This window comes from Diabrotica undecimpunctata, chromosome 3 (genome assembly GCF_040954645.1).
Source record: "Diabrotica undecimpunctata isolate CICGRU chromosome 3, icDiaUnde3, whole genome shotgun sequence".
NCBI classification, from domain to species: Eukaryota; Metazoa; Arthropoda; class Insecta; order Coleoptera; family Chrysomelidae; genus Diabrotica; species Diabrotica undecimpunctata.
In genome coordinates, this window is record NC_092805.1 from 154022263 (window position 1) to 154034888 (window position 12626).

General features: G+C 31.3%; 1 long non-coding RNA gene across 1 annotated transcript; it reads left to right on the forward strand.

The window, feature by feature from the left end:
• The first annotated feature begins 553 nt into the window (after window positions 1-553).
• On the forward strand, window positions 554-11044 carry LOC140436247 (uncharacterized). The gene is made up of 3 exons (XR_011950270.1): window positions 554-674; window positions 8951-9161; window positions 10815-11044. It is a non-coding gene; the product is annotated as an uncharacterized lncRNA (long non-coding RNA).
• The last annotated feature ends 1582 nt before the right edge of the window (window positions 11045-12626 follow it).

Here is a 12626-nt window from a genome sequence, read left to right on the forward strand (position 1 = left end):
TTAGGGTAGGTTACTGGCATGTGAAGTTAATATACTTGTTGCTTATACAATTACTCAATATAGTATTTTTTTATTTATTACACCTTCCATCAGGCTTATACACGCTTTGGAGTGATTCCTGTTCTTACACGAATTAATACACCTCGCTCCAAAGAATTGTAAGACCCGAACGTCATTTTAAGGGGTGTACAAGTCTCTCAGGATGGATCAAATTACTTGATTGCTTGAATTGGCAATAATGCAGGAGAAGAATAGTACCAAATTATAAATTTATTTTTTTAATTTTTTTAGTTGAAGAATTATATACAGAAATATGCCAAAATTGAAACTGACACGTATTGTACTAAACTTATGGTTATTTCGTAATAAATGGTGTTATGGTTAAAAGTTTTATCTTACCCACAACTTTCTTTGTTTCTTTTTAAACATTATAATTTAATGCTGTTTAATCAACATTTTATGAAACATTATTTCGAAATTGATTTTTCTAATAACTTTCTAATTTATACTTAACATAAATTCTATTGTTTATAGATCTTTTCTAATAATAAAATATAAATTAATTATGCACTGTAGGAAGAATTATTATAAAAAAGTAGGTATATAAAATAGTGAGAAAATTAGAAATCAATCTTAATACTTCAACCGCAATTCATTTACTAGCTTTCGAAGAGGTAAGAGCTTAGTTTTATCTTTATGTACATTTACGAGTATTAAATACTATTTAAACCTATTATTCTGCTATTGTCCATTTTTCATCGATCTCTATCCTGAGCAACATACTCCAATTTGTTCCGGCTATTTTTTATATTTTTTTATGTTATCTATCCATCTCATCTGTGGTCTTCGTCTTGATCTAGCTTTGTAGGGTCTCCAACGTGGCATTCCAGCATTGGTCTCTTTGTCTAGCAGTGTGGTCTTCCAAGTTAACTTTGAGGTTGGCAATTTTTGTTGCGATATCTTCGATTTTTGTTTTTGACTTTTTTTTTGGTTTTGCAAGTTTTCTTGAGTTATCAATGTAATTTTGCCTCATACTAGTCTTCCTCAACAACATTTTTTATTAACCTTCTCTCGCTTTAGTTTAAAATATGATAATGTTAACAATTTTTAGTGGGTAATCTCCAACGATTTTAAACATAATAGAAATGCTGGATACAAAATTTGTCTTATAGTATATGTTCATTGATAATGTGTAGTGCCCTTTTGGTACCTAGTCGCTTTGTTTGTTTGTTATCTTAATATATTTATTATATCCTTCCCTTTCATTTAACGCATCACCCGCTCCAATTGAACAAAATAACAATGGAGATATGATGCATTGCCCTTTTTACAGTGCCGCCACGTCACGATCCGAAGAACTATTATATCCTCACTAGAAAACGGTTAAAACATATTTCGCTTAATAAATCTTACCTTAGAATTACAGTGACTTTCTTCTTCTTCTTTCAGTGCCTATTCGTTCCGAATATTGGCAATCATTCTGGCTATAATTATTTTATTGACTGATGCTTTAAATAGATTCGTTGTTGTTGTGGAGAACCATTTCCTCAGGTTCTTCAACCATGATATTCTCCTTCTCCCAATTCCTCGCTTTCCGAATACTTTACCCTGTAGGATTACCTTCAGTAATCTGTATTTAGTGCTGTTTCTCATTATATGTCCGAGATATTCCAACTTTGTCCTTTTAATGGTATACATCACCTCTCTTTCTTTGCCCACTCTTCGTAATACGGTCTCGTTGGTTATCTTGTCTGTCCATGATATCCTTAGAATTCGCCTGTATAGCCACATCTCGAAGGCTTCAAGTTTTTTCTCCATTGCTTCAGTTAGTGTCCAGGATTCAACTCCGTAATACAATATTGAGAAGATATAACATCGTAGGAGCCTTACTTTTATCTCCAGATTAAGATTGTGGCTTTTAAAGAGTTTGGCCATGCTATTGAATGCACTCCTAGCCTTCTCTATTCTACATTTTATTTCCTGTGAGTGATCCCATTGTTCATTTACTGTTGTTCCAAGATAGTTATACTGTTTTACTCGGTCCACTGGTGTATTATTGATAAGTAGTTGAGCGTCTCTAACTTTATTTTTGCTGATGATCATGACAGTGACTTTAAGTGATATTTTTAGTGATGTTGCGAAAAAATTAATTACTGATGAAGTAGAAAAATTTCCGAGTACCTAATGATATCTGAATTATCAATTTGAGTAATTTATTAGCAATAAATCAACCGTATCGTTTAATGAGCAAAATATAATTGAAATGCCAGTTCAAATAATAGACTAGGTGTAGCTATTCTTTTCTACAGTAGATTTGGAATGGATTTGAATGGATTCTAGAATAATGGTTAAAGTTTCATACTAAGAGTAGAAGAATACAATAAGTATTCACTTCTGTTGGCACTCCTTAAGTGTAAAGCATCGTTTTTTAGATTGGTTTGGTGAAATGACTCAACAAACTAATCTAAAAAAAAACAATATACGGTTTTTAAACAATTCTTACACTCTTCTAATGTTAAAGCTCCTATTTTTTAACAGGCCATCTAGCACAACAGCTATTGTAAATAACTCAATTCATAATGATAATACAGCAAAAAATGATAACGGTGACATTCCGGAGGTAATTGCATTCATCTATTTTTCATTCATTAGGAGAGAGATTACGCCAAAGCTCACATGAATTGTAAAAAACTGGTTAAACCTCAAAACAGCTAGTAGAACAGTGTTAACTATTAATAAACTATTTTTGAGGATGAACGATAGATTACCAAGGAGTTCCTATCTGATGCAGTTCACAGTATACAATATATTGATTGTGTCTAGCAATACATTGACCAAACCACTAGACGTGTTTAAGATCGTATTCCATCTTATAATGTTGTTACAATGTCGTTAATGAAGGCCATATTATGGATTTTGTGTCTATAAAGATTTTAGCAGATAAAAAGAACAAGCACAAAAGGACTTTTCTGGAAATGGCATTTATTTCTCAGAATAAACAGACAATTAATAAAAGAAGAGAGATATTAAGCAATTAACAGAGATCTATTCGTTCCTTCTTGAAACTGATAAAAAATTTAATGTTAATGAAGATTTTGGTTTAGATATTATCTCATAATAACGTCTGTAGATTGGTTGATCAACATCCTTCATTTACAACAAGAATAGGGGTAGTCTCTCTCTTTTCGTACAACAATTTAACTTACTGGTTATTTTGTTCCAACCAAAAGAGAAGATTGAAACATTGTTTGGTAAAAGCCTACCTTTCCTTGTGCACTCATGTTTTTAATATCTAGTGGATTTTAACGTATTTCAATTTAAAAATATTAAATAGTAGAATACTCTTCCTGTAAATGCTACTTACAGTATGTATATACACGTATGACGGAAATCTCAACCTTGTAAGTTCTACATCTAGTCTTTTATTTAAGTTGTTTACTATTCAAAACATCTAAACCCTATTCCATATATATATATATATATATATATATATATATATATATATATATATATATATATATTTCTAAAGTATTCAACTAGTGAATTCAGAGGTTTAATCGGTCATTCAGGTTGGCAAATAAAAAAAGAAGTCAACTACTTCATAAGTTTATCGAAGACGTTTCGCTTTATATTTCTAAAGCTTCATCAGTTCTCTAAAATATAACAAATGACATAGAGTTTATAAGAAATACAGATGTTTATAGTTCATAACTTACAACTCAATATGTAGTATATTATCGATTTGGCTTCATTTAGATGGTTTTCCGCTGAAGACCAACAAAGTTCTGATTTATTGCAATCTAGCAAACAACTTGACGCGATACCGAAAATTTTTTTATTTAAGGGCCATGTGTCACCAAATTCCAAGGTTTGAGACAATTATGAACTTCTACAGGGGACATTGCATAATTAGTTGGACGGGTGGAATTTGTATGGCGGAAATATTTTGATATATTATTTTTAATTTATGTTTTAATGAAACTTGGAAATAGGGGATGATTTTGTTATTATTTTGAATGGAAAATACGCCAACTTTTAACTAAAGAATAATTGGTATCATTTATTTCGTAAGATGAGAGAGTGGTAAACCTGGCTCAAATTGTCGATGTCGGTTCTTTTGTTTATTGCCGATGAGTTCTTGAGGATCTCACACATTTCAATAAATATATATATATATATATATATATATTCACTATATATATATATATATATATATATATATATATATATATATATATATATATATATATATATATATGTTCGGATAAGTTTCCGCGGTCAGATAAATGAAAATTACTGAGTTCTCGGGAAGAACCGCGTTGAGAATTTAATATATATATATATATATATATATATATATATATATATATATATATATATATATATATATATATATATATATATATATATATATATATATATATATATATATATATATATATATATATATGTATATAATGTTCCAAAAGGTTTCCGCGGTTAATACAATTAAACCTAGAGCTAAGATTAAATACTATTACAGGAATTAACCTCACTAGTCTTCCGGGTTGATTATCATGGCAGGGATGCTTTGGTATCTTTTTAAACTCATCCTAATGGTATATATCCTCGTATCCAGTTCACGATGGAGGTGGAAACTGATTCATCCCTACCGTTTCTCGACGTCATCATAAAGAAAAACCAATTCCAAGGTCTTCGTCACTCAATTTATCGAAAACTCACCCATACCAATCGTTACTTGCATGCCAACTCTCATCATTTCTCTTCCCAAATTAATTCAGTTATTAATACGCTTGTCTCCAGATCAATACGCCCTTGAGATGAGGCAAGTAGACCCGCTGAACTCTCCAGTTTAAAACAAGCCCTCATCCAAAACGGTTACCGCGAAAATTACACCAATAGGAGCATCCACAGACATCAATCTTCCAATTAATCTTAACCCAAAAACTCAGAAAAAAGCTTTTCTTCCTAACATCAAAGGTATCACTGACAAAACAAAAATCGACAAATTTATAAAATCAAGAGGAATAAAGACAATATTAACCCCCCCCCCTTCCAACAAAAACTTTTATCTCTTGTCCGATCAATCAAAAATAACATTCCAAATGAACAACGCGGAGTTTATGAAGTTCCTTGTTCAGACTGCTATATAGGCCAAACGAATCGTAGAATCCAAAATAGGATTTATGAACATTCCATTTCTGTTCGCAACTCCTACTGAATTTCAGCTGTAGATCAACACTATCTTCATGCAGGTCACAAAATTTATTTTGAAAACACTAGAACCATAAACCGCTTCTATAAACCAAGAATATCGAGAAGACATAGAAATTGAAAAAGGCCAAATTGTCTCAATAAAAGAGATGATGGCATACGATTACCTTTGACTTGATTATCCTTTGACTATTCGCTACCAAAATTCGACTGTCAGAAATGTTCGCGCTAACCCCCGCGCCAGTCCTGACGTTGTTCCCACGCCAACCTCCACCACAGATACGTCAACATTGACTTTATAAATGACCCGTACTCTATTCCCAGCATCTGTAATGCTTTGATAAGTGATGAGTGTGCTAATGTCTGGGGGCTCGGAAGACTGAGTCCTAGGAAGCCCTGAAGAAGACATCGAAAAAGATATAAGAAGCCCGGCGCAATGACAATCAACGCGATATATATATATATATATATATATATATATATATATATATATATATATATATATATATATATATATATATACAGTGTAGGTAAAAGTTTATGGTCGGTATGGTAAAATTTAACAAGATATCTAACACAGATATAAAATCATATTTTCAGCGAATAGACGAAGATAACAATCATATTTCCCCTTGGTCCACCCTCCATATTTTGCATTGACGCCCATTACCCATTAGTGAGACGATTAGTTCCGATCAGAGATATTTTACATATCTCTGGTTCCGATCCTAATACACCTAAGAAACTAGAGGTGGGTCGTTGACATTTTAAATATACAAATAGTAGTTACATTTAAACCAAATCTTGAACATGTGTTCACAAGGAACAGATTTTGTTACAATACTACAATATTTTATGAATATAGTGGTTAAGTTAGGATACACATGGCGATGGTTTTTTCACCACTGTAATGGACAGTTCCAATCTCCGTTCGAATTTGTTTCTGGGTAATATATCACCAGACAAACACATGTCGACTTCTTTTATATCTCTCGATACAGGTGTATGTTTAGATGAGTCATGCCCGATTCATCAAAAATACACCATGGACTTAAGTCATCTTTATCAGTTTCTTTTTCTTGTACTGGTTGATTTTCAATAGTACAATCTTCTTTTTCTTTTTTTATAGAAGTAACCAGCTTCTTAACTCTTTTGCTTTTTTACCTTCATTTTTATCCGAAAATCCCCGCATTTTAAATTATTATTTGTCGTTTACGAATCTACGGTTTCTCACTGGTAAGCCAACTAGTTGATGATTGATTCAAAAAAACTAGGTTTTGTGTAGACGTAAACAGATGAGCGACGAACACTTTACGTGGACGAGGACGATTAGTTGATCTGAGAGACTACTACAAAACTAAAAATGACATGCGATTCTTTCGGGACAGTGGACAGTCGGGCTATCGGTTGACGTTGAAAGTAAAATAAACCGATAAAGATGACTTAAGTATTTTTGATCAATTAATTGGACATGACTCATCTAAACTTACACCTTATCGACAGTCCATTAAAATGCTTACTTGTTTACGAAAAACGATTCAGTTTCGTTAACGATAAAAATGTCAACGTCTCACCTCTAGTTTCTTAGGTATCGCCTGTCGAATACCGGTTCAGCTGTCCCTAGACGCAACGTTGCCAAATAATTTTGTATGAACCTTTTTTATTGTTGGCGTTATAACGCAGTTTATTATTTTTATTGGAAATAAGGCACATGCGAATCATTAATAAATTTTATTTATATAAAACGATTTACGAAGTGGAAATCAAAATGTTACATTACACTTATTGTAAATATTTTCAACAATATTATCTACGTTTTTCGTAATCATCCTCTGTTGATGACGCATAGAAACAAATCGTTTTCTTTTAAACATAACTAATTTAGGAAAAAATTACACTTACTTACTGTAAAGTAAAATTGTGGCATATTCCCAGTAAAACATAGTAAGCTGCCATTTAAATCGATTTCCCCCAAATTTGAGTTTGATTATCTTAGAACATTGTTCAAATGCTAAAAAGACAACAGGTCAAATAAAACCAATAAGTTTGGCAACGTTGAATTCCCCTTTTTTATTACTTCCACTCATGTATTTTCGGCGATATAAACGGCGGACCTTACATACCTCTCTTTTTAAACAGGTGTTTCTTACTCCATCTCACTTAAGGTCCATACTGTTGCCGAGAGGGGGCATTTGGGCCTGTAGGACCCATCGCCGGCTCTTTGGGCTTCTTCCTATCCAAGGAATTGGATCGGGTATTCACCATCTTTGGTTTGTCGCTGGTAGAAAGGTTAAATACTACCGCTGTTATAAATAACAGTTCCAGTGACAAATATCTGTTATAGGTAACGGTTCCAAGGAACAGTTACAAAGTAACAGAGCAAAAATGGAAAACAGATAGGTAAAAATGATCTAAGTATTCCTTGACTTACGGAAGGAATAACTTAGTAAATAATTAAATTAAATGGTATAAAAAGAAAAAAATGTTTCCAAGTGTTTCTTGACTTACGGAAGAAACAACTTAGGACAGAAATATAGATAAATGAAATATGTAAATGTGAGAGTAAAATATGGAAATATTTCTAAGTGTTTCTTGACTTACGGAAGAAACGACTTAGAGTGGAAAAATAAAATACTCAAAATATAAAACGAGAAATGCAAAAATGAAACAGATTATAGAAATATGTCCAAGTGTTTCTTGACTTACGGAAGAAACAACTTAGAACAGAAAATAAACAAGAGAATCAAATATAGTAAAATAAATGCACAAATATTTATAAGTGTTTCTTGACTTACGGAAGAAACGATTTATAATAGAAAATAAGAAAAATCAAATATAGAAAAGATGTGAAAATATTGCTAAGTGTTTCTTGACTTACGGAAGAAACAACTTAGCATAAAATAGAAAATGAAAGAAACAAATGTATTAAGTATTTTCTTAACTTAAGAAAGAAAATATCTTAGATAAAATATCGGAAATAATAATGCAACAATGATTATGAAAATATTTCTAAGAGTTCTTTGACTTACCGGAAAGAACTACTTAGACAAAGTACAAATCAAAATATAAAATAGAAAAAGCAAGATAAATATTTCTAAGTGTTCTTAACTTACGGAAGAACAACTTAGACACAAAATACAAGAAAAATAAACAATCACTACATGAACAAATATAGATCAATGTAATATCCTAACCTGAAAAGGTCTGAATATACAATAATGCTAAAAAAAAAGGTATACAGAAAATCAGAAATAAAACAATAATTTAGTTGGAACAATAATAGCACCGACTAGGTCTACAGTAGAAGAGGCAAACTCGATTGATCGATGAGAGAAAGTCTACCTGCTTTTATGTAAAACAAATCCTTTGTTTTACGTAGCGAAAGTGGAATTTCCCTGCATCGAATCAATTAGAAATTTGGATTTGGCCAAACTTGGAATTCCCAAGTATTTTGACCGATATCCAAATTCCTTGATGCGTCCGGCACGGCTGTCAGCTCCCGGCTGACACGCCTCCGGAGGACAATACCGACCATAAACTTTTACCTATACTATATATATATATATATATATATATATATATATATATATATATATATATATATATATATATATATATTCGAATTAAATTCAATTAAAAACCATCGCTGTGTGCGTAGACGATAAGAAAACCAAGTTTTTCCTCCTCGGTGACTCCCTGAGTGCCACATCCAAATTTTTAACTTTATATTTTGTAGATGCATATATGGTCCATACTTGTTCCGTTAGTTCTTATTTTCTATTGCTGCAATTGTGATAGAACTCAAGACGATAATGCATGCATAAATGCGGAACCAAAAGTCAAATTTTGCGGTCCCGAACTTGTATATAAGTATGTCCATGCCGTTTGTCTCTTAATGCCGGACTACCCTGGACAATTTTATGAGGGGGACACACATCGGGATCGTCGTAAGTACTATAGTCTTTTTATATTTAAATATTATAAAATCTAAACTTTATTTGGTAGCAAAGGAGTAGTAAATCACTATTATGTCCTTATTTCATTTTAATTCAATTTAATTATAAATTAAGTTTTTATAAAAATCATTATTTTGTTATACAATAAACATATGACTATATATTTAAAGGAATAAATACATCAAATAAATTTTGAAATCATTAAAAATTTAGAATTTATTAATTAGAATTAGAATTTATTAATTATATTATTTTGGAATTTATCCTCCAGATATGCTACATAGGATGCTTTTTTCTAATATTGGTAATATAAATAACTTAACACCATTTTTTGCTAAATCTCAAAACATTGTATCTAACAATCAGAACATCTATTATCATTCACTACCTTTTATACCATCATTAACACCTAAATTAATACAAACACTAAAGGTTATTGACAATATAAAAATAGCAACAAAGAACATCAAAACTATTTCATCTTTATATTCCAAAACTAAATATCCTATAGACAAATTTGAGAAAACGAATTTAGTATACAGCATTAGTTGTACTCAGTGTGAGGCTGAATATGTTGGTGAGACCGCAAGAAATCTTTCAAATCGCATTATTTCTCACAAAAGTGATTCCAGGATTAAAAAACCATCTTGTGCTTTGGCAGAGCATGTAATCGATAAAGACCATATTATGGATTTTGATAACATTAAAATTTTATGTAGTGAAAGTAATAAATTTAAAAGGAGTTTTTTGGAAATGGTTTGTATTAGCAAAAGTGATAATAATTTAAACAAAAGATCAGACATTCAAAATCTAAGCAAAATTTATAATTATATTTTTTCTTTATGATTTATATATAAAACTTATAAAATGTTATATTTAATTCTCCATATATCTGGTACATTTTTTCAGACATCTGTCAACGGTGAATAAATCTTCTTAAACAAAAAAGGATGTTTAAACGAAATTTTATTTTTGGCAATATAATTGTCAAAAATAAAAATTTTAAGTTGGCATTTATGACATTGAGGCTTATTTGTAATTGGTTGCTATTTTAACTTATTTATAAATTCAATTATTTTTTTATTAAAAAAAATGTTTTCAAAATTATACTAAAACTTTTCAGAGAAACATTTATTAGATTAGGACATTTCTATATTAATTATTCTTAAGATGTATTAGCAGCAATTTTTATTTACTAAACTAAGTTTTATTTGGTAAGTTAACAAAAATTGTTTTTTCTTTCTAGTTCAACCTTGTAAGATATTTTGTCTTTTTTAGCTTTTGATAATAATTGTAAACACAATTGAAAGCTCGAGATATAAAAAAAAAATAGTTAACCAATAGCCCTTTTATTGACTCCAACCCATCCAAAACAGTTGTATATCAGTATATATATATATATATATATATATATATATATATATATATATATATATATATATATATATATATAATACAATACATATAAAAGGATTCAAAAAGATATTTAATTAACGGAAACAGTAACAGCAATGATTAACCAAAGTAAACTAAAGCGGCGCAAGCATTTCTTAAAAAATTACTTTTAACTACAAACAAAACTATATTTTTCGGCATTATGATTAAAATTATGGCTTTAATTAACGTCATTTTTGTATGTTTTAGGAGATTTACTCTTTCCCTCAAGAAATTCCTTACGTTCCCTTCTTATCGGCAGTCTTCGATCACACGGAGTTGTCAATGATTGTTGTCATTCTCCTTGTGGTCCATTCAAAGTATCTGACTATTGTAAAGGTGAAGTCAAAGATGGAACATGGTGTGAGTTTATTCGGAACGCTACAATCTCCGTTTTCCATGAATAAAAAATATAATCAATAAACTGTATTTTTAAAGTAGTGTGTAAAATATTTTATATCCAGTTTACTGACTCCTTATATTATCATTGAATCTATGGTCTAGTATGACCTTCACCAGAATTATACTGTGGTGAATTAAGCAAACAATGAATTAGTACGAGAACTATTAGTAATTAAATTAACACCAACTATATTTCCTTCGATAGCCCTGGCAAGATGAATGAACTTTTACTCATAGGTGCAAATAATTATCAAAATTTAAATGGTTGCAATAAACAATCAAAAACAATGTATAGGTACAGGTAAAACTAAGTGAACTTACCGCTAGTTACCATAATTTACACTACTTTACGAAACAACGAACAAAACAAATTCAATATGAGTGCATTGGTTCACTGCCGGGTTGTGTCTTTCCCTCTTAACAACTTACGCTCTTGTGTCGTGCGGGATGCACGTACTACTATAGGGATCGTAGGAATACAGGGAGGACAAATGTATTGATTAGTTTATACAACCATATGAATTTAAACATTCTCCCCCCTTCAAAGGCCATAAGGTCTTTAAAAACAAACGAATTCTCAATACTATCATTACTTAAATAACAAGAAACAATAATTAATATAAACAACTCCTATATAAATCTTAAACAAATATTCAAAATTTAAACTAAAATAAAAAATTAAAAATTAAAATGGTTGTTTTGTCGCCGAAATATATTTTATATAGTTATATTGGTAAAAGCCGAACAAAACAAAATCAGTAAAAAAATTTGACCATCCAATCTTCATCTATCGGCAACTGACAGATTCGGACAAGAGGCCGTTTTAAGGTTCCGGTGATCGTACGCATGGTAGCCACTCGAGCTACACCGGCTCTCCCCTCATGCAATTCAACAAGACGCGTTTACACGCAGCCAAATTATCCTCCTTTAAAACAACTAAGGCACCGATTTTAGGTACAAAGGCAGAATCTAACCATTTGGACTTTTGTTGCAAGGTGTGCAGATATTCCTTTCGCCATCGAGCCCCAAAATCTCTATGGATGCGTTGTAACAACTGCCATCTTTACAAACGATTAAAGGATACCTCCGAAAAATCAGGCACAGACAAAGAGGTCAAGGGTTTAAGAGTCAGGAAATGTCCTGAGGTCAAAGCATTGAGATCTTCAATATCATTAGTTAATGGGGTGAGAGGGCGTGAGTTTAAGACGGATTCAATTAAAGTTAAAACGGTATAAAATTATTCGTAGGTCAAAATTTGTGCCCCGACTATACGAACAATATGTTCCTTTACAGAACGAATTCCACGTTCATAAATACCGCCAAAATGTGGAGCAGCAGGAGAAGCAAATGAAACTTAATATTTTCTTTATTGAGAGCGCTCTCCATAAAGCTACTAAGCTGTCGATAAACACTATGAAAATTAGTACCATTATCACAAAATACTTGTGATACTCGACCTTTCCGAGCGATAAAACGTTGTAAAGCGGCCAAAAAGGCTTCCGCGGTCAAATCACTAGCTAATTCGAGATGTAAAGTGTTTGTAGCGCAACATAAAAATAGACACAAATAGGCCTTTTGAGTTCTAACTCCCCTGTAACGAGACATGGTTATCGAAAACGG